We start from the raw sequence: 23,186 nt of genomic DNA, 5'->3' as shown, positions 1-23,186 counted from the left end.
ATATCTACTGTGAGGAGGCACATATCTTGGCATAACTACTGTGAGGGGGCACATATCTTGGCATATCCACCGTAAAAGGGCACATATCTTGGCATATCTACTGTAAAGGGGCACACATCTTGGCATACCTAATGTGAGGGGGCACATATTTTGGCATACCTAATGTGTGGGGGCACATACAGTCAGGTCCATAAATATTGGGACACCTACACAATTCTACCATTTTTGGCTCTTGGAATTTGAAATGAAACGAACACGATGTGCTTTAACTGCAGGCTGTCAGCTTTAATTTGAGGGTATTTGCATCCAAATCAGGTGAACGGTGTAGGAATTACAACAGTTTGCATATGTGCCTCCCACTTGTTAAGGAACCAAAAGTAATGGGACAATTGGCTTCTCAGCTGTTCCATGGCCAGGTGTGTGTTATTCCCTCATTATCCCAATTACAATCAGCAGATAAAAGGTCCAGAGTTCATTTCAAGTGTGCTATTTGCATTTGGAATCTGTTGCTGTCAACTCTCAAGATGAGATCCAAAGAGCTGTCACTATCAGTGAAGCAAGCCATCATTAGGATGAAAAACACAACAAACCCATCAGAGAGATAGCAAAAACATTAGGCGTGGCCAAAACAACTGTTTGGAATATTCTTAAAAAGAAGGAACGCACCGGTGAGCTCAGCAACACCAAACGACGCGGAAGACCACGGAAAACAACTGTGGTGGATGACCAAAGAATTCATTCCCTGGTGAAGAAAACACCCTTCACAACAGTTGGCCAGATCAAGAACACTCTCCAGTAGGTAGGTCTATGTGTGTCAAAGTCAACAATCAAGAGAAGACTTCACCAGAGTGAATACAGAGGGTTCACCACAAGATGTAAACGATTGGTGAGCCTCAAAAACAGGAAGGCCAGATTAGAGTTTGCCAAACGACATCTAAAAAAGCCTTCACAGTTCTGGAACAACATCCTATGGACAGATTAGACCAAGATCAACTTGTACCAGAGTGATGGGAAAAGAAGAGTATGGAGAAGGAAAGGAACTGCTCATGATCCTAAGACTGTTGGTATTCAGGAAAAAGGGGGTTAGGATAAGACATACCTTCAGGCCCCCCATTATTTACTTATCCTAAAACAAAGGACACGGACTCCGTTCAACTTTAACTCTCTTTTACTGGGTGATTGTTGGCCACAGCTCACATTATAAAGGCAACTTTAAACTCCTCCAACCACTCCTTCTGTGCGTGTGCCAACCCCTGGACACCAGAGGGCACGTGCGCCAAATCTGTTCCCATCATGCTCCTGTTCTCTACATTGCCGCCAGCTGTGACTTCCGAATTCCACACCAACCAGGAACCTCGAAAAAAGGAAATACAACATGACCATCCAAACACACGACAATCAAAAACCATAACAGGGGAGGGAGGGCAGGACCAGCTTGCCTTCGCCGAACAGAGGAAGAGGCAGGAGCGGGGGGGGGGGGGCGTATATATCACTTGTCATTGCCACCTCCCCTTCCTGCCTTCTAGCCACACCACTATCCATTTTAACCCTTCCACCCCCATTCCCACTCCTTTAACCATACATTGCCCACCGGGCCATATGAAAAGGCAGGGGCCTGCTTATAACCTGGGAAGGGATAAGGGACACCATCAGTCCCTCATCACCCTCCCTAAAACTGTCGGGTGCTCTCCAGCATACCACCTCATCAGTGAAACATGGTAGTGGTAGTGTCATGGCGTGGGCATGTATGGCTGCCAATGGAACTGGTTCTCTTGTATTTATTGATGATGTGACTGTTGAAAAAAGCAGCAGGATGAATTCTGAAGTGTTTTGGGCAATATTATCTGCTCATATTTAGCCAAATGCTTCAGAACTCATTGGACGGCGCTTCACAGTGCAGATGAACAATGACCCAAAGCATACTGCAAAAGCAACCGAAGATTTTTTTAAGGGAAAGAAGTGGAATGTTATGCAATGGCCAAATCAATCACCTGACCTGAATCCGATTGAGCATGCATTTCACTTGCTGAAGACAAAACTGAAGGGAAAATGCCCCAAGAACAAGCAGGAACTGAAGACAGTTGCAGTAGAGGCCTGGCAGAGCATCACCAGGGATGAAAGCCAGCGTCTGGTGATGTCTATGCGTTCCAGACTTCAGGCTGTAATCGACTGCTACCAAGTATTAAAAAGTGAAAGTTTGATTTATGATTATTATTCTGTCCCATTACTTTTCGTTGTTTAACAAGTGGGAGGCACATATGCAAACTGTTGTAATTCCTACACCGTTCACCTGATTTGGATGTAAATACCCTCAAATTAAAGCTGACAGTCTGCAGTTAAAGCAAATCTTGTTCGTTTTATTTCAAATCCATTGTGGTGGTTTATAGAGCCAAAAATGTTAGAATTGTGTCGATGTCCCAATATTTATGGACCTGACTGTATCTCGGCATATCTACTGTGAGGGGGCACATATCTTGGCATATTACTGTGAGGGGGCACATATCTTGGGAAATCTACTGTGAGGGGACACATATCTTGGCATATCAACTGTGAGGGGGCACATATTTTGGGATATCTACTCTGAAGGGGGCACATATTTTGGGATATCTACTCTGAAGGGGGCACATATATTAGCATACCTGCTGTGAGAGGGGCACATATCTTGGCATATCTACTGTGAGGAGGCACATGTCTTGGCATAACTACTGTGAGGGGGCACATATCTTGGCATATATACTGTGAGGGGGCACATATCTTAGCATACCTACTGTGAGCGGGCACCTATCTGTGAGTAGACGTGAGGGACTAAAACATTGGGTAGAAAATAAAAGTAGGCACATAAGGACTGATTCACATATATCCGCTCTGTAGCATGCTCTGTGTAAGGTATTTAATCTATAATACATATAGTTTCATTTCTGTAAGCGCCATGCAAAATGTCATAATGGCCCACTGAGACTTTATCGCCCAAGGACCCACATGAACCTGGAGATAGCCCTGCCTCCTGATATCTATCATAATGTGACAAATGTAGAAGAAACACCACGGGTGCTAATCCACATGTTGTACCGCCATCTAATGCTGCTATAACCATGGACCGGAGGTTCTTGGTATACATTGTTTTCAAAATGTATAAGCCCACTTGCCACGTCACGGCGACATCCTTCAAGTGGGTTCCTACACTAACACTGTAACGGATCTCCTAGCACCCCGACCGGGTACCTCCGTTGATAGATGCTCCTAATGCTTCCCGAGGTCCCCAAGCACTCCACTTGACACCGTAAGCGCTGCAGACCCCACGAACCGCCGAAGCTTGGTTGAGGTCTCACCGTCTCCTACGATAAGGCTCCAGGCTCCAGTGGGTGAACCTCTCCCAAATCCCGAGAGCAGGAACAGATCTTAAAAGGGCTAGTAGTTATGCCAGGGGAGTATAGCAAATCTTCAGCGTATAGCAATCCCCCAGTGTCGATCAGTTACCCAAACACCAGCCTCAACATGGTAAAGGGTAAAACAGGAACTCTTTATTTGAACACACAAGCATTGATTTATACACATTTTCCAACAAGGTTACCACCCACAGGGTTTTGTAAAAACAGCCAATAACCACGTACAATACACTCAGACACTCCCACACAAAATCCTCCCCTCTGCCCGTGATACAATTACCTCACTCTGGGTTGATGCAATCATCACAGGCAGGAGAATACACAATGTCCTCTGTCCTGGAGACAACCGAGACGTAATTCAATTATCTCTCAGGACAAAGGACATCGCCAATACACACAGAGAGACAATAGAACAGACCTCACTACTAAACGTATACAATGTCCCACCCTTTTCAATACACATAGTCATTTAACATCCCAAAATGGCACGAATTAGACCAGGGGTTCAAGTTAGTACAAGTCCTTTGTGAACAAAGGAAGCCTCGCTGATGAGAGGGCCCATAATCCTGGGGCAAGAGGCTGGTAGCCAGGCCCCTCCAAAACCCAGTGGCGAGGTTGGTTTCGCCACACATCTCCCCCTCCCAGGAAAGACTAACCAGATACCTGACCTCACGCCGGTCGGTATCTGAGTTAGTCTGGCAGTCCACCCACAAGCCAATACTGGACCTGTTGAATTTTGGGGCCTGGCTCTGTTCTGTATGTCCCCAGCTGTTGAGGGGGCATCTGCTTGGAGCTGTAGATACTCGGTGGGCAGAGGCCGACTGTGCTCTGCCCAGATGCCAGCTCTTCCGATGGGGTAGCCTGTGGGAAGTCCAGCTCTGGAGAAGAGGATAGGGGAGGGCAGAGGTCAACTGTGTTCTGCCCCGATGCCCGCTCTTCAGCTGGGGAAGCCTGTGTGGAGTCAGCCTCTGGAGAAGAGGATAGAGGAGGGCAGAGGCCAACTGCGCTCTGCCCAGATGCCAGCTCTTCCGCTGGGATGGGGTCAGGGAATCCTACCCCCAGGACCTTGTTGCGGATCAGCTGGGGAGAGGAGGGATCGCTTACCTCCTCCTCCTGGCATTCCTGCGGGGTTGGTGGGGACTCTGTACCGGCCGTCCAGCATCCCGGTAGGCCTGGTGCAGAGACTGCGTTCCCATCTGCATCATTGGAGTTAGGGGTGCTGTCCCCCTGTGGTTGGGGAGAGAGACCGGTTGTCTCCTCTCCCTTCAAAGTACACTGCCGCTGGGGAGCATGACCAACTGTCCCTACTCCCTGAAACTCTGGCTGCCGTTGGGGATCTGGGCCGACTGCCCAGCATCCCTGTAGGGCCGGTGGAGAGATCTCGGTCCCATCTCCACCTGCCATATGGGTTTCCCCCCAGGACCAGTCTATGAGGTCCCCTACCTCTGTAGCTGGTACTGAAGCAGGGGATACTTCAGTCGGGTCTTCCCAGCTGTAGAGTTGTAGGTCTGGGACTGCCACCCAGCTCTCTGGCAGTGTATATTGGGACCGAATTGAGCTGAAGAGGTATTGGTAATCCTGCTCCAGCTCCCACTCTTTTGACACTAGAGATGCCAGATCTTGTCTCACCTCTCTCACTGTAGCCCAGTCATGCATAGCCTCCCTGTAGTCATAGATATCCCAGAACTGGGACTCTCCAGCCTCTCCGAACTTCGGTTCTGCGAAGGCCTCAAACAACAGGCCAGGGCCATCATAATCCCCACCCTCGGGTCTGTCGTGCTCAGCCATCCAGGGGGAGTGCCGAATCACATACCACCAGAGTGCTTGGTAGGTGTTGTCTAGCCAAAGCTCCTTCCATACCAGGCTCTCCAGTTCTGTCACCCACTCACCGAGGGGCTTCTCTCCCAGAAGGGGCATTCACAGGGCCACTCGCATCCGCAACTGCTGCTCCTCACTGGGGAGACACTCGCCCCGCCGACGCTGTACATCTTCCAGGGCCTCGTGCCAGACGCCTTTCCGGACTGCATCCCTCCAGTCTGGGTCATCCTCCTCCTCGTAGTGGAACGCTGTTTGAAGACTAGCCGATTCCATCCTGCTGTAGCCAGGGGCGCTGTACGGATACTAGCGTTGCCCTCAATTTTGTAAATCCACGAATGGTGTCTCCGAGCTGCTTCTCCTCTCACTAGGACGTCATCCCAATGCTTGCCACCAATGTAACAGATCTCCTAGCACCCCGACCGGGTACCTCCGTTGATAGATGCTCCTAGTGCTTCCCCAGGCACTCCACTTGACACCGTAAGCGCTGCAGACCCCACGAACCGCCGAAGCTTGGTTGAGGTCTCACCGTCTCCTACCCAACCTGGACCTACGACAAGGCTCCAGGCTCCAGTGGGTGAACCTCTACCTAATCCCGAGAGCAGGAACAGCTCTTACAAGAGCTAATAGTTATGCCAGGGGAGTATAGCAAATCTTCAGCATATAGCAATCCCCCAGTGTCCATCAGTTACCCAAACACCAGCCTCAACATGGAAAAAGGGTAAAACAGGAACTCTTTATTTGAACACACAGCATTGATTTATACACATTTTCCAACAAGGTTACCACCCACAGGGTTTTATAAAAACAGCCAATAACCACGTACAATACACTCAGGCACTCCCACACAAAATCCTCCCCTCTGCCCGTGATACAATTACCTCACTGGGTTGATGCAATCATCACAGGCATGAGAATACACAATGTCTTCTGTCCTGGAGACAACCGAGACGTAATTCAATTATCTCTCAGGACAAAGGACATCGCCAATACACACAGAGAGACAATGGAACAGACCTCACTACTCAACGTATACAATGTGCCTCCCTTTTTAATACACATAGTCATTTAACATCCCAAAATGGCACGAATTAGACCAGCGGTTCAAAATAGTAAAAGTCCTTTGTGAACAAAGAAAGCCTGGCTGATGAGAGGGCCTATAATCCTGGGGCAAGACGCTGGTAGACAGGCCCCTCCAAAACCCAGGGGCAAGGTTGGTTTCGCCACAAACACTAATGACTATTATTATTTATTATAAGACTAGAGTATTAGAACTATTACTATTATTCCCCTTATTATACTAGTGCTAACCTATTGTTGTTAATTATGTCCCTACACCTAAAACTGTTGATCCAGAAGAAGGCGAAAACCCCTGGACACATTCGGCCAATCTGTGTCACAAGGGAAAAATTCCTTCTCAACCCCGGGAAAAGGCGATCAGTCATAGAACCCTGTATCAAGCCCCCTGATGCCTATCTCTAAATTACGTCTTAATTCCTTAACCTGTTGATCCAGAAGGCGAAAACCCCTGGACACATTCAGCCAATTCGTGTCACAGGGGAAAAATTCCTTCTCGACCCCGGGAAAAGGTGATCAGTCCTAGAACCCTGGATCAAACCCCCTGATCCCTATCCCTAAATTAGGTCCCTATCCCTAAACCTGTTAATCCAAAAGAAGGTGAAAATCCCTGGACACATTTAGCCAATTCGTGTCACAGGGGAAAAATTCCTTCTCGACCCCAGGAAAAGGCGATCAGTCCTAGAACCCTGGATCAAGCCCCCTGATCCCTATCCCTAAATTAGGTCCCTATCCCTAAACCTGTTGATCCAGAAGAAGGCAAAAGCACCTGGACACATTTAGCCTATTCATGTCAGAGGGGAATAATTCCTTCTTGACCCCGAGAAAAAGGCGATTAGTCCTAGAACCCGGGATCAAAACTCCTGATTTCTATATCTAAGTTTTCTAAAAATCATGTTGTTATTTTTTTAATTTTACTATTGTTATAGATTTATTACTATATTACTACCCTTTTACCTAAGTATTAATATTTAATAACTCTAATTTTATTTTATTTTTTAGATTTGGTTGCTGCTGGTGGTCTTACAGCTCCTTACTATCCTTCACCGGCAGAATGGTTTGAAGAGGATGGTCCAGAGGATGTTCTTCTTTCCTCTCAGGTTGGTGTTGACATACTGGAAGGTGGTTGGCTGGTGGATCTTCTGTCTTCTTCCAGGCTGATTCTGAAACCTGTTAACCCATAAAAGAGACTTAGTCACAGATCTGATAAAGGCAGTGAATGTTCTCCCAGGTGTAGGACCCTTGTGATCACACACTGATGGCCGGTCCTAAGGGTAGTAATATGGAAGTCCTGAAGAACCATTTATAACTTCTTCATATATCTTTATAGCAGTCAGTCAGAGATCAGCTTTCCTCATACAGAGCTCCAAATCCCCAGCAAAACCTTAGAAAAAAATGATAAATTGTAGCTACCTGCAGCCACTGCTAGGGGGAGCAGAGAAGCATACTGTACAGGCAGTCATCAGTCCTGAGCTCCCTCTAGTGGTGTCTGCAGGCAGATCTAATGTTACCATTTATATCAGTGCAGAGGATTTGGAGCTTTGTATCAGTAAAACAGAGCTCTGATCACTATAAAAAAATATCAAGAAATGAATCAACATAAAAAATGTCCTGATGATAAAAGGCGGACATTCACGTTACATATAAGAGGATAATAATCACATATGATCATGCAGTATATATATATATATATATATATATATATATATAGTGCCACCAATTCCCAGCACAGGGCCCTCAATAAACAATACTGGCAGGGCCTCAATAAACAATACTGGCAGGGCCTTAACTGACAGAATTTGGGAATCCTGCACCAGCCACTAGGGGGAGCTCACTACACCCAGACGTATAACTCCATATACGGCTAGCTCCCCCTAGTGGTGTCTGGGACAGGTAGGATTTAGGATAAATGTGAAGCCTCATGGGAGATGTCAGATGAGGGGTGTGAGATCTCACCGGCGTCCATCTTCACCTCTCGTCGTCCTGTAACGGTCTGAGGACCACTGACCGTTGGTTTCCTTTCAAGTTTAAATCCGGCGATCCCATTGGCTGCTGAGCAGTGACATCTGGAAGAGGAAATTTAAAGGGACAGGACGCTGTTATCTCACTGCAGTGCATGTCCTGTATGTGAGATATGATGAAGCGGTGGCGATAATCTGCGGGGACCGGCTGCTATCACTCCTCATCCACCAGGGGGCGTAATATCTGATCAGTGTTATATCCTACATATTATTACACTATTGTATGCCAAGAAGCATCGAAATCTACAATTACGGTTTTGATAAATGTTTTTACCCTTTCCTGACCAGGTTATTTTGCATCTCTGATTATGTAACTGATTTTGATAGAGGAATATTCGTAAAAAATTCCCTTACGTCCTACCAGCAGCACAGATGGGGTTAACTGCCCCCCCGTGGACTGGTAGGACCGGCGGAATTTTTAATGAGCCCAAAGAATAACCAATAGAAGAACTCCAGCTCCCTTAAAGGGAGGGGTTCGCCGCCCAGCCCACCGTGTTTTTTTCTGTCCTTTGGACAGGTGGACTGGCGAAGCTCTCCCTTTTTGGGATTTGGAGACCATTATCAGCTATGTTTGTTTGGTCTCTTTTCTTTTGTTACTTTTCATCTAGCGCTTATGTCTCTGCGCTTATTTTTTTCCATTTTCCCCCAGTCAGCTACTATAAGCGATACCTGGGGGCGATGTGTTCCTTTTGGTGCACTGGCTCCCCTCCTGAATGCATCCGTTCGTCCGATCCGGCGTGGTATGGGCGCCGCCATGACCGGAAGTGGCGCGCGGTTACTGGCGGCGTCACTTCCGGTTTTTCGGCTGATCTCGATTTGTGTGGGTTTGTTCCCACAGGGAGTGGGGGCCATATAAGGGCAAATTAAATGCCTTTCTTTACCACTGTAAGGTTTTAAAGCAAGTAGCTTTACAAGGACTCCTGGGGAGGGCTGGTAACAGGGCCCCCTCCCCTGGGTGGAGCTGTTCATCTACATAAGCTCCATGATAGCTTCATTCTGTTCTGGCTGCGCTGCTTTAACAAGCTAGCTCCAGAGTCTCCTGCATTCAGTGAGAGATATTGCTGTCATCTGATTGCTATTCTATTCAGCTTTATCATTGTGCTTGACTTCTCCTCTGGTTCGTGCCGCTAATTAATGTATGTTTCTCCCTTACTTTTAGGGATGCTTTAAATTTTTCTTCTTTCGTTTCAGCTATGGCTTCTCCTAGAGAGTCAGACCAGCAATGGAAGTCAGCGGCCAAGAGGAAACACCTGGCCTGTTACGATTGCAACACGCCTCTTGACGATAGTTGCCCCTTTTCCAGGTGCGACAGCTGCCGTCCGCCACTGCTACAGAACCTACTATGCAGGACATGTACCAGTGGGCCAAGACTTACGTAGACGACTCCATTAAGGGGGTCGTATGCCTGCTAAATGAGAGGTTACCGATTCCCTCTCAAACTCCGATGGAGGTGGTCGCCCCCCACTGATAGACCGATGCCCCTTTCTGTGGGGTCATCTTCCTCTGATGAGGAAGAGTCAACTTCATGTTTCTTTCCACCCGAAAAGACACAGAAGCTACTAAAGTCCATCAGGTCGGGGGACCATGATGTTGACGTAGGGGAGTCTTCCGATCCCGCCTGCCGGACCCAGCGGGTCTATAAGGCAGATGAGACCCTTCTCTCTATGATGCGCACAGAGTGGAAAAAGCCGGAAAAAGATCCAGTCCTTACCCGGAAATTTAAGTTAATGTTTCCGATGGCTAAACCCTTAGTGGAATCATGGGGTTCCATTCTTAAGGTGGACATGGCGATAGCCAAGTTGTCCAGGCGCACTCTGGTTCCTGCAGATGATGAGTCTAGTCTGCAGGACCCTCTAGATAGGAGGGAAGAATGTACCCTAAGAAGGGGTTACTCGGCGGCCGCAGCCTCGGCCTCGACATTCATTGCAGCCACAGAGGTCTCTTCTTTTCTTAGGTCTAGATTGAATCAGATCCAGACGGATGTCGACCAAAGTGTCTCTCGGGACGATATCCTCGCCGCCTTCAAATCCGTCAATCTGGCCATGGATTTCCTGTGTGACACATCCCAGCTACAGCTGAAATTGGCGGCCAAAACAATGGCTCTAGTGTCTGCTGCTAGGAGACCTCTGTGGCTAAAGCCCTGGAATGCAGACAATGCATCCAAGTACAACCTCTGTGGGCTTCCCTTTGAACCGAACCGGCTATTCGGTTCAGAATTAGACACCATCATGGAAGGTCTCTCAGATAAAAAGGGAAAGAGTCTCCCCCAACAGCCCTTTCGGGGCAGGGGTAGACAAGCTCGCGGGGGCCGACCAGGACAGCAGGCTGGACGTAGAGACTGGGGGGGGGCCGTCTTGAAAGTTCTCTAGACGCTCCCGTAAACCCACCAGGGAGGCAAAGCCCTCCTGACTATGGGCCTTCCAGAGGCTCTTGGATAAACCCTGCTGCCCCTGTCGTTACGCCTCTAGATTTTCCCGTACCCCTTCCTCACCTTCCTGTAGGGGGGCGTCTTTCCTTTTTCAAACACGTATGGGCCCAGGAAGTCTCAGATCCCTGGGTCCAAAGTATAGTAGCTACGGGCTATCTAATAGACCTCGTTTCTCTCCCCCCAGGAAGATTCATTGCTACGCGCAGTTTTTCGCCGGCCAGACAAAGGATCATAGAGTCCTATATCCAGGATTACCTTTCCAAGGGAGCCCTGGAGGAGGTACCGGCAGGGGAGAAGGGCCTAGGGATTTATTCTCCAGTATTTCTGGTACCCAAGAAGACAGGAGATCTTCGGATAATCATAGATTTGAGATTTCTCAATCGTTTCGTAAGGAGAACCATGTTCCGCATGGAAACCATAAGGTCAGTCAGCCACCTCCTCAGCCCTGGGGATGTGATGGCTACTCTGGACCTCAAGGATGCTTACCTCCACATCCCAATCCATCCTTCCTCCCGGAAATTTCTCAGGATCGCGGTCCAGATTTCAGGAGTGTGCAGGCATTTTCAATTTGCCGCCCTTCCCTTCGGAATCTCATCTGCCCCCCTTATCTTCACCAAAGTGGTAGTATCGGTGGTGGCAGCTCTGAGACTCCAGGGTCTGACCATTGTCCCTTACCTGGACGATTGGCTTCTTCTAGCCCCTTCAGTCCCTCTACTTTCCCATCATCTTCATGTCGCAATGTCGAAAGTGAGCCCTTCAACTTCTATTCATTATCTAGGATTCATAATCGACTCTCTGGAGCTGTCCCTCCAGTTGACGCCAGAAAGAAGAACGTGGATTCAGGACCTGGCAAGGTTCCTTTACGTACCACGACGAGTCTCTATACGGACCCTCATGAAGATGTTGGGGCTCATGTCAGCGGCTACGGATGCAGTCCCTTGGGCTTTATGGCACCTCCGACCTCTTCAGTCGGAGGTCTTAAACAAATGGAACGGCAGCCTTACGGGGCTAGATTCCCGGTGCTCCCTATCCAACCAAACCCAAAATTCCCTCAGGTGGTTGTCCATCTACCAGAAGGGAAGTCTATGACCCAACCAGCTTGGCTCATATTGACTACGGATGTGTCCCTTGTAGGCTGGGGCGCCCATTAAGACGGATCCCCAGTTCGGGGATCTTGGTCTCCTCAGGAGCGGCATCTTTCTTCGAATCTCCGCGAGATGCGTGCTATCCAGCTAGCCCTCCTTCACTTCGCCCATCAGATTCGGGGCAAAGCAGTGAAAGTCCAGTCAGACAACATGACTGCCGTGCTTTACATAAACAAGCAGGGAGGCACAAGATCCTTACCCCTTCTTTCAGAGATTGGGGTAATTCTGCAGTGGGCAGAGCTGAGCCTATCCCATCTATCCGCCACTCACATCCGCGGCTCCCTTGATATCATCGCAGACCGCCTAAGTCGCGGCTTACCGACCATTGAATGGTCACTGCATCCGGAGATCTTCAAACAGCTAGTCCTCAGATGGGGTTTGCCAGAGGTGGATCTCATTGCAACCAGGTTCAACGCCAAGGTACAGAGGTTCTGTTCCCTATACAGGGAGGACAACCCCCTGGCGATAGATGCTCTGACAATACCATGGAGGTTCAGGCTGGCGTACATCTTCCCTCCTTTTTCCATGATTCCGAGGGTATTGATGAAAATCCGTCAGGATCAGGCCTCGGTAATAGCCATCATACCATTTTGGCCCAGGAGATCCTGGTTTACCCAGCTCATTCAGATGAGTCGGGGACAATATTAGAGACTCCCCCCGGAGCAGGCCCTGGTGTCGTGGGACACTTATCTCTGCCCAGATCTGCACAGATTCAACCTGACAGCCTGGAGGTTGATCAGTCCCTTCCCAGAGTGAATAGGCTCTCTGAGTCAGTCCTGAGAACTTTGTCGCATTCCAGAGCAGAGTCTACCAAGAAGGCCTACTCCCGGATCATGAGGATCTTCACCTCTTGGTGTAGCTCCAACCAGGTGGTGTCTGCAGATCCGCCCCTCTCAGCGATCTTACAATTCCTTCAGGATGGGATAGACAGAGGTCTCTCCCCATCTACCCTGAAGGTCCAAGTTTTTGCCATCTCGGCCTGTCTCAACAGGCCATATTCTCGGGACCCGCTCATCAAACGCTTCCTTAAGGGAGCGGAAAGATTGAAGCCTACAATACTGAAACCCATTCCTCAATGGGATTTGTCAGTTGTTCTCAAGGGGTTAGCATCTCCCCCCTTTGAACCCTTGGAGGAGGCAAGCTTTAAATTTCTAACACTCAAGGTGGTCTTTCTTCTGGCCACAACCTCGACCAAAAGAATTTCGGAGCTGCAAGCTTTCTCCGCTTTACACCCATACACCCATGTTCTTACAGGATAGGGTCCTTCTAAAATTTCTACCTTATTTTAGACCTAAAGTTCCAACCTTTCAAAATATCAATCAGGTAATCTCTCTACCTGTATTATTCTCTGCCTCCTCCTCTGATGTTCCAGTCCGACATCCACTGGATATATCGAGATGCCTCCAGATCTATGTGGATAGATCCAAAGAATTCAGGATAGATGAGAATCTCTTTATCCTGTTTGCCCGTAAGTCTAAAGGCCGTAAGGCGTCTAAAACTACTATTAGTCGCTGGGTCAAGGAAGCCATTAGGGAAGCTTTCACCTCCCAATCCTTAGATCCTCCGGAGTTTGTGAGGGCCCATTCTACAAGGGCCGTAGCTACCTCTGTCGCGGAGAGAAGTCTTCTCCCCCTAGAGTTGATCTGTAAGGCAGCTTCCTGGAGCTCTGAATCAACCTTCATCTCCCATTATAGGATAGATGCTAAGGTAGCAGATTTTTCGGCCTTTGGGCAGACAGTCCTTACTTCTGCTGAGCATGAGGACCCTCCCTAGGGGATTCTTCTTGCTATCTCCCCATCTGTGCTGCTTGTAGGACGTAAGGGAATCGTTAATTTCTAACGATAATTTGTTTTCCCTTAGTCCTAACAGCAGCACACAAATTTCCCACCCTAAAAGTACTTTCTTGTTATAGACACAGTGGACTGGGGGGTGAACCCCTCCCTTTAAGGGAGCTGGAGTTCTTCTATTGGTTATTCTTTGGGCTCATTAAAAATTCAGCCGGTCCTATTAGTCCACGGGGGGCAGTTAACCCCATCTGTGCTGCTATTAGGACTAAGGGAAAACAAATTATCGTTAGAAATTAACGATTCTGCTGTTGGTAAAAGATGTCAATTATGTCTTCACCATTGGCTCCAATCTGTGACAGTGATCAGGAAGCTGGAAGATCTTCCGGCCACACACCCTGTGATATATCATCATCATCACCCAGATCTCAGGAATATATGTTACACGTACTGATATAGTATATACTTACTTCTAGGCTTCCATGACTTATCCACAAGCTGGTTTTAGAAAACTTGGGTGACAACTAATACGGCCGCCAGTGCAGATCCCCCCCAAGGGTTGTCACATGGGGTGTACAGGATTGTGGATGGCTACAATGACTAATAAGAAGAAAACCACCATATACTGCTAAAGTAATACCGCCATATACAGCCGGTATATAACCACCATATACTACTAAAGTAATACTGCCATACACAGCCTGTATAATACCACCATATATTGCCAAGATAAGAGTGTCATATACAGCCTATATAATACCACCATAAACTGCTAACGTAATATCACCATATACAGCCGGTATCATACCACCATGTACTGCCAAGATAATAGTGTCATATACAGCCTATATAATACCACCATATAGTGAGAACATAATACTGTTATTTATAGGCTGCAGAAAATATCCATATGGTGCTAAGTTAATACTGCCACATACCGCCGTCATAATACCACCATATTGCGCTAACATAATAATGCCATAATCAAACTGTATAATACCACCATATACTGCCATGATAATGCTATACAGCCTGCATATTATCACTAGGGTTGAGCCAATAGAGCTTCGGATCAGAGATCAGAAGAACAAACTTTTTAATGCGGTCTCTGTACAGCATTAAAATGTATTGGCTCTGCGTAGACAAAATTTGTATCGGCCAAAGTTGCGAGACTTCACTGAATTCATTCGGTATTCCTTTCTTTAAAGGGAACCTGTCACCTGGATTTTGTGTATAGAGCTGAGGACATAGGTTGCTAGATGGCCACTAGCACATCCGCAATACCCAGTCCCCATAGCTCTGTGTGCTTTTATTGTGTATAAAAACCGATTTGATACATATGCAAATTAACCTGAGATGAGTCAGAGCTTGAAATATGACTCTTCTCTGGTCACACAAGTAAGATATGACTCTTTTATGTTAATTTGCATATGTATCAAATCGTTTTTTTTACACAATAAAAGCACACAGAGCTATGGCGACTGGGTATTGCGGATGTGCTAGTGGCCATGTAGCAACCCATGTCCTCAGCTCTATACCCAAAATCCCGGTAAAAGGTTCCCTTTAAAAACATTTTAAAATAGAAATCCGAAGTCGGGTTTGGTACTGGCTGGTACCTCGGTATTGAACCCGACTTTGGATTCCTAATTTACTATAGTCTTTCATTGAAGTCTTGCGCGACTTCGGCCAAGACGAATTTTGTCTACGTAGAACCAATACATTGTAAATTCTGTACGGAAACTACATTAAAAACAAAGTTTTGGAGCGAATCGACTTTGGATTGATGATCCTAAGCTCGATTCGCTCAACCCTAATTATCAACATATAATGTTAAAATAATATTGCCATATAACGCCTGTGTAATACCACCGTGGAGTGCTAAGACAAGACCGTCATATACAGCCTCCAAAATAATACCATATAGTGCTAAGATAAACAGTCAGTTATCTTTAATGGGGGGGCAGAGGAAAATAACCTGAAATAAGCAGATAACTTACCAACGGGGTCGTACGTCAATCGCCGATCATCAGCCATAAAACAACCACTGTCGGCTTGAACATCAGCATCCATAATCATAATGATCAGTGACTGCAGCTTAGCTGCATTGTGTATAGGAGGTCCTGTCTCCATTTAAACTTGGTCTGCTGTTCTGTATCTCCCTCATGCTTTACACTGCAGCACTGCCTGTTCAATTTTGCTGCTGTGTGTAAGTGGAAGGTAAGTATGTGGAGAGATGATCAGGTTACAGTAAGGATAGAAGATTATAAAATACAGGGACACAAACCCTCAGAGAGAAGAGGACTATCCTGCATGTAGATGGCGGGGCATTAATAAGGGGGAGGTGCTTTCATCAGCCATTGATTAGTAAACTCTTGACTCCTCCTCCTGAACTGTGCAGGACTCAATGCAGGAGGAGAGGTTTTGGGGAAGTTGCTTGGGCTGTTTCCAAATTTTTGCGCCTACTTACGCTCTTGGGTACAGTAAGGCCCCATAGACTTCTTTGGGGGCCGTATTATGGCGGCGTACCACTTGCATATAACTCTGGTGTCAATCGGCGGCCGAAATGAAATGGATTCTACAATTTGGACAACCCCTTCGTAATCACCAGTGTGAGCACAACACAAAAGTACAGATCTCACATACTGCAGACCTTCTGATGAGAAGGACGAGGCCTTATCCAAGCAATCAACGGTGGACAGAATCTCTTCCTTACTTTTCAGAAAAGAGATTCTGCAGCATCTGCGCCTCAAATTCTGTAATTTTATTTAAAGGATTAGAGTGTTTCATATAATATAAAGATCTATATAAAGTTTTGGAACTATACAGATAAGAAAATAATAATCAGCCACCAAATCAAACTAAAAATGTGAAGCAGAAAATTTACTGTTAAGGTAAAAATCAATGTATAGAAAACTGAAAATCTGCATCCATTAAACAAACACTATCCATATATCTTAGTTCATTAACATATTCAAATAATCTGGCCTTCATCCTGGCAGAGTTTTGTGATGTCACCACATTTGCATAGAATGTTCTAGAACTGGGCCTACAGCCGTGATGTCACTGGATGACATCTCAATGATGGATTTGTGAAGGTGGAACTCAATGTTGGATGCACACAACTTCAGAAAGAAGATTGGACGCCATCATGAGGATTCATAGGCGTCTGCGGTATGTTGATCGGCGGCTGCTGGTCAACTCTCTCTCATCCTGCATGTCGATTGGCTCATTCCTTCTGACCCGATTCAGGAAACTGAATCAAAAATGGAGGACTCTGATGAGGAACTCCAGCTTCCTGGCCAAGAAATCAACCATCATGACACAGGTCAGGAGCTTCTTCAGGTCAGTTACCTTAAGACGTAAAAACCACGTCATCCGCCATGACATAGCTGAGAAGACACCAACTATTTTTATTGCTGATCCAAACGTTGCACATGAGGGGCCCCTAATACCACAAGGCATGTCCCTGGGAGAAAAAACAGAAAGTGGGGAACCCCCACAAAAAAGACCTCGGGACGCTGATACTGTGGAGCCATTTCTTGACCACAAAGCACCACCTTCTAAAAAAAACACCAAAGAGCTGTAAGCGACGATGTAATAGAAAGACTCGTCAAAAACAACACATAGCAATGAAGGATGATGTCTCTTTAAATTTTGTGACCCGTAAAACATCGGACAAGAAAATGGCTGAGTCTGCTGAAGAACTTTTAAAGGCATCTCGTGAAGCTTCCAAGCCAGTCCTAAACGGAAAGCACCAACCTCCAATGACAGTCAGTCTGGGGACATTTCCACCAGCCAAAAGAGCTGCGGCAGAAAACATGTCCGCTCCATCTACCAAAGATGTAGGAAGCCCGGAGCTGGGAACATCACAAGTGGAGATGGCCTATACCCAGAGAGCACAGAACAACTTGTCTCCAAAGCACTTATCCATCCTGAAGAGCAGCGGCCAGGAAGGCATGCTGGACGATGACATCATTAATAAGGCCCAGGATCTCCTGCAGAATCAGTTTGGGGACTTTGATGGCCTGCAGCCCGCCGCTGCTATTCTCTTTCCAGGGTACAGTGTGCTAAAGAAGGCCGTACAAATCCACTACGACGAGGACAGGGTGCACTGGCTGACCACCTGCTTCAAAAATGGCGACATCCTAGTGGCCGACAGCATCAAGACCAGCAAATTGCCTCTATCTGTTTGCGAGCAGATTAATAACATCTACAGTGTAGTGGTCAATGAGCCCCTGAAAAATCTAGAATTTCTCAACGTGGATCAGCAGAGAAACACCTATGACTGTGGGGTGTTCGCCATAGCATTTGCCTTTGAGTTTCTGGCAGATGACGGTGAACCCACGGCGATCTTCCAGCACGATGTGATGAGAGACCATCTAATATCCTGCCTGCAGAATGGCAGGATCACAGGCTTTTCCAAAAAGGTCAATTAGCGACTCCATGTCTTTCATGACATGTCGAGTCTATGATGGGCCAAGAGATCGCCCTGACCAGAAGCCTGATATTACCGAAACAGACCTGGATCCTCTACTTCACCAAAGCTGCAGTCTCTACCCAATCCCAGATTACAACCGCTAGCCCATGGCACAGGTCTACAACCCACAGACTTGTTGGCATCGGTAAGTGACTATTCTAAGTTTGATCATTTCCGTGTACGTATTGTAATAATGTCTTCTCATGTGATAATATATGTATGTGTAGAAAGTACTTAGACAACACCAAATGTTCGGGGTAATCACACCCCACAAACATTGGCCTTTTAGCCTATGGGTCCCATAACTTTGCTGTGTTTATAGTTATACCTATTTATGAGGGGGGGGGGGAGGGGGTAGCCTAGTTTATTATGTTAACTCAGTCCTACAGACCCGATTATCAGGCAGTTGTGTCCTAGGAAAATTTGTCAGACTATCAGATGATAGGGACCACATCCATGAGGAGACCTTGTTTCCTCATTGTGTATATTGATATTGTTTTCTGTATAATTTGGACACAGCGGTATCCACTGGTCACCACTGGAAATGAAAACTGCCTGGGGTTAAGAAGGCAATTGCAGCAGATCGGATCACCAGAGGTCTGAGACAAAATGAGGTGCAGAAGAAACCATCTCCTGATCTTCACCAGTGACCCCTGCTAGAAGGTATTGGCCTTAAGAACCAAAAAGAGCCCTAAATAAGGTAAGATCCTTGTTACAGGAGTCATAAAATATGATGCGATTTATAATAGGAGCTCATAATAATAATAGACATGATGCCAAATTCTGGAGACACCAGAGTGATGACACAGAATAATGTAGGGTTTAGATTCTCGACGAAGATGATTAGAGCAGTAGACATTAGTGGAAAATCATCCAAATCGCCTGATACATGGCATATAAGAATGATAAAATTCTAACTGCCTACAGTTGCCACTAGGGGGAGCTCCCATTGACCTTGATATGTAGATCACCTTGAGCAATGGCTCCCAGAATTTTAACTATAGAAGTGTGTAAGAAAGCAGGGGTTTTGATGATTTGTATCAGGAAAACTGAGCTCCAAACCTTCCTGAGCTCCAAAAATATATGAAAATAAATCATCCCACGCTTATAAGGTGTATTCTGTTTATGTTGGATACAGCAGTGGGTCCCAGAACAAGATAACAGCTATATCAGTCAATGACATTGATAATTGTTGGTATCGCTGTTTTGAAACATGGGCCCAAGTTTAATACAGTAAATTGTGTGTCACTTACATGTAATTTTTCGTTCTTCCATGTTCAGTCATAATTAGTTATATTTTTTGCATCTGCAGATCACTGTACCAGAGCGGGGGTCTCACTGTGTCCCTGCAATGAATATGGGATACAGCTGGAGGTGATGACTCTACCACAAGTCAGCGACATGGTGGCCACCATGTCAGGATCAGATGACCTGCACTTCAGCAAGAGGCAGATTCCGGGCTCGGTCTCTGCACTCACCCACCGGACTTTCTGCAGTCAGACGTATTCACTAAAGAAGTGAGTTTCCTGCTGCATCAAAGGCAGATTCCAGGCTTGGTCTCTGCATTCACCACTGGACTTGACATTCACCGGACTTTCCGCAGACAGGTGTATTCACCAAAGTAGTGAGTTTCCTGCTGCATCAAAGGCAGATTCCAGCTTGGTCTCTGCATTCACCACTGAACTTGACATCACCGGACTTTCTGCAGACAGGTGTATTCACCAAAGAAGTGAGTTTCCTGCTGCATCAAAGGCAGATTCCAGGCTTGGTCTCTGCATTCACCACTGGACTTGTCATTCACCAGACTTTCCGCAGACAGGTGTATTCACCAAAGTAGTGAGTTTCCTGCTGCATCAAAGGCAGATTCCAGGTTTGGTCCTCTGCAATAACCACTGGACTTGTCATTCACCGGACTTTCCGCAGACAGATGTATTCACCAAAGAAGTGAATTTCCTGCTGCATCAAAAGGCAGATTCCAGGCTTGGTCTCTGCAGAAGTCAACCTACTTGACATTCACCAGTTTTCCACCGCCTAGGGGAGGGGCAGTCCTTCAGCCATGGCTCCCTAGAGGTTTCCTCCACTGGGGGTTTTCCTCTCCTGAGTGCTGAAGGCCCGACTCATCATGAGTCAAAAGGCCCATCATCAACAGGGCCACATTTAAGACCAGTGCCCTGACTTCTAATGAGAACAACTACTGTACATTTGATACCTTGCAGTTAATAAAGAAGTCAGTGTATATTAAGTAGTGGTGTGTCTGAGCCTCTTTATAAATCTTCATAGTCAACTGGATGGGGGTGCAGGGTGTCGGACCCTTGCTGCTCAGATAGTTATGGCCTTTCTTGGTTTTACAGCTAGGCTTATTTTTTTTATTCCCTACCTACAGTGGGGGACTGATTGGTGGGGACTGCTGGGTCCCCCATGATCATGAGAATGGGGATCCTGTGTCCCCGAAGAAATGGAATGGTAGGTCAATCATGTTCCCTTCTGCTTCATTCAGTGTCTATGGGACTTCTGGAAATAGCGAGTCATTGTACTCGACTATCTCCAGCAGACCCATGGAGAGTAGCTATGTGCATGCTCGACCTGCCACTTCATTCATAAGTGGACACAGGATCCAGTTCTAGTGATCAGTGGTGGTCCCAGAAATTTTGTGGATAGGGGAAAGTTTTGTATCAACAGAAACTATATCCGGACCACATACCCCTTGAAGTCAACAGGCGCGCAAAAATGTGGATGTAACATGGACCATATCCAGATTTTTGTTATAGCGAATCCGCAATTTGTAGACCGCAAAACAGATATGTTGTGTGCATGGAGGTTATATGAAATAGATTTTTCTACATAAAAATATTAAGAGGTAGAGTCAGCGATGTACCTCCAACGGAGGCAGACCACGCAGTTGCTATGGGACCCCTGGAGGAAGGGGCCCAGTCATGGACAAAAGTCCTGGCCCACCTAATTACACTTAATTCTCGCTCCTGTCTTGAGTCCCTTGTCTGGGGCTCAGGCTCTGCTTTTCAGCTCCCTGCTTCCTCTATCCTGTCCTCGGGGCCCCCCTTTACTCAGTACATCATCTGTGGCTAGCTCTGCACCCGCTGGAGTCCCGACTAGCGCTCTATGTTGTCTCGCTGATAGGCGCTAAGTTGGCTTGTTCTGTGCCACGGGAGTTGGATTTCATTCCTCTGCAAGTGACAGTGCAGGGGATGATGAGAGTGACTTCTGCGAAAACTATGACTTTAGGTGAGAAGTGAGTGTGCTGTCAGTAATATGTGTTTTGTGGAGTAGTGAACCCTTATTTCCAGTGCTGAACCCCCAGTTCTGCTCTGCAGACCGACATAGTGTAATGCCGCCATGTCCTGCTCTGTGCACTCAGGTACAGTAAGTGTCTCTGTGTCAGCTTCATGCACTGATGTAGAGACACATTGTTTGTCCTGCTTTACACTGCAGCTTAGCTCCATTTGGCATTACTATGACCACAGGAAACAATCCTTCACATTACAGACGTGGGGCTGCATGCAACTACCTGAGACGCCATAAGGGGGGCACTCCAAAATATAATACTGGAACATGTATGAAAGAAACTAACTGGTGGTAGGAAACCTATCCAGATGTGTAGATGAAACTATATGGGTAATGTAGAAGAGACAGCGGCAAAAGGAGGTATATGACGGTAGAATATAAGAGAAATACATGATCGGCATGCATATAAAGTTATAACGGTGTCTTCTAATATGGGCTGAGTTTCCACAAGGAACAATAAATTGAGTAGGTTGAAACCCAGTGTGCCCTTCCCATTCACAATACATTTTGAGCCTCATGCCCCGTACAGAAATGCCCACTTTGGGCACATTGGCACAAGTGCTGCCCCTTTAGGGTCCGTTTTACAGGATGATCAGGAGCCAGGATCTCAGAGCAGATGGGGTAAAATACTGCATCCCTATCTGGACTCACAGTAAGAAATGAGGAAAGTTACACATTCATAACCTAGAAATCGAGTTGTGCTTTTATTCCATTCACATTCTATGTAGAATCCCCATCATCATATACAGTCAGGTCCATAAAGTATTGGGACATCGACACAATTCTAACATTTTTGACTCTATACACCACCACAATAATTGGAAATGAAACGAACAAGATGTGCTTTAACTGCAGACTGTCGCTTTAATTTGAGGGTATTTACATCCAAATCAGGTGAACGGTTGTAGGGATTACAACAGTTTGCATATGTGTCCTCCCACATGTTAAGGGACCAAAAGTAATGGGACAATTGGCTTCTCATCTGTTTCATGGCCAGGTGTGTGTTATTCCCTCATTATCCCAATTACAATGAGCAGATAAAAGGTCCAGAGTTCATTTCAAGTGTGCTATTTGCATTTGGAATCTGTTGCTGTCAACTCTCAAGATGAGATCCAAATTGCTGTCACTATCAGTGAAGCAAGTCATCATTAGGCTGAATAAACAAAACAAACCCATCAGAGAGATAGCAAAAACATTAGGCGTGGCCAAAACAACTGTTTGGAACATTCTTAAAAAGAAGGAACGCACCGGTGAGCTCAGCAACACCAAAAGACCCGGAAGACCACGGAAAACAACTGTGGTGGATGACCAAAAAATTCTTCCCCAGGTGAAGAAAACACCCTTCACAACAGTTGGCCAGATCAAGAACACTCTCCAGGAGGTAGGTGTATGTTGTGTCAAAGTCAACAATCAAGAGAAGACTTCACCAGAGTGAATACAAAGGGTTCACCACAAGATGTAAACCATTGAGAGCCTCAAAAACAGGAAGGCCAGATTAGAGTTTGCCAAACAACATCTAAAAAAGCCTTCACAGTTCTGGAACAACATCCTATGGACAGATGAGACCAAGATCAACTTGTACCAGAATGATGGGAAGAGAAGAGTATGAGAAGGAAAGGAAACTGCTCGTGATCCTAAGCATACCACCTCATCAGTGAAGCATGGTGGTGGTAGTGTCATGGCGTGGGCATGTATGGCTGCCAATGGAACTGGTTCTCTTGTATTTATTGATGATGTGACTGCTGACAAAAGC

At 46.5% G+C, this 23,186-nt stretch overlaps 1 long non-coding RNA gene across 1 annotated transcript; it reads left to right on the top strand.

Annotated features, from left to right (window-relative positions):
• The first annotated feature begins 18,702 nt into the window (after positions 1 to 18,702).
• LOC120991817 lies at positions 18,703 to 19,696 on the top strand. Its single transcript, XR_005776825.1, has 2 exons — positions 18,703 to 18,833; positions 19,446 to 19,696. It is a non-coding gene; the product is annotated as an uncharacterized LOC120991817 (long non-coding RNA).
• The last annotated feature ends 3,490 nt before the right edge of the window (positions 19,697 to 23,186 follow it).

The sequence above is a fragment of the Bufo bufo genome, chromosome 2, assembly GCF_905171765.1.
Source record: "Bufo bufo chromosome 2, aBufBuf1.1, whole genome shotgun sequence".
NCBI classification, from domain to species: domain Eukaryota; kingdom Metazoa; phylum Chordata; class Amphibia; order Anura; family Bufonidae; genus Bufo; species Bufo bufo.
Note: the sequence above shows the minus strand (reverse complement) of the source record. Positions and strands in the feature narration are given on the sequence as shown.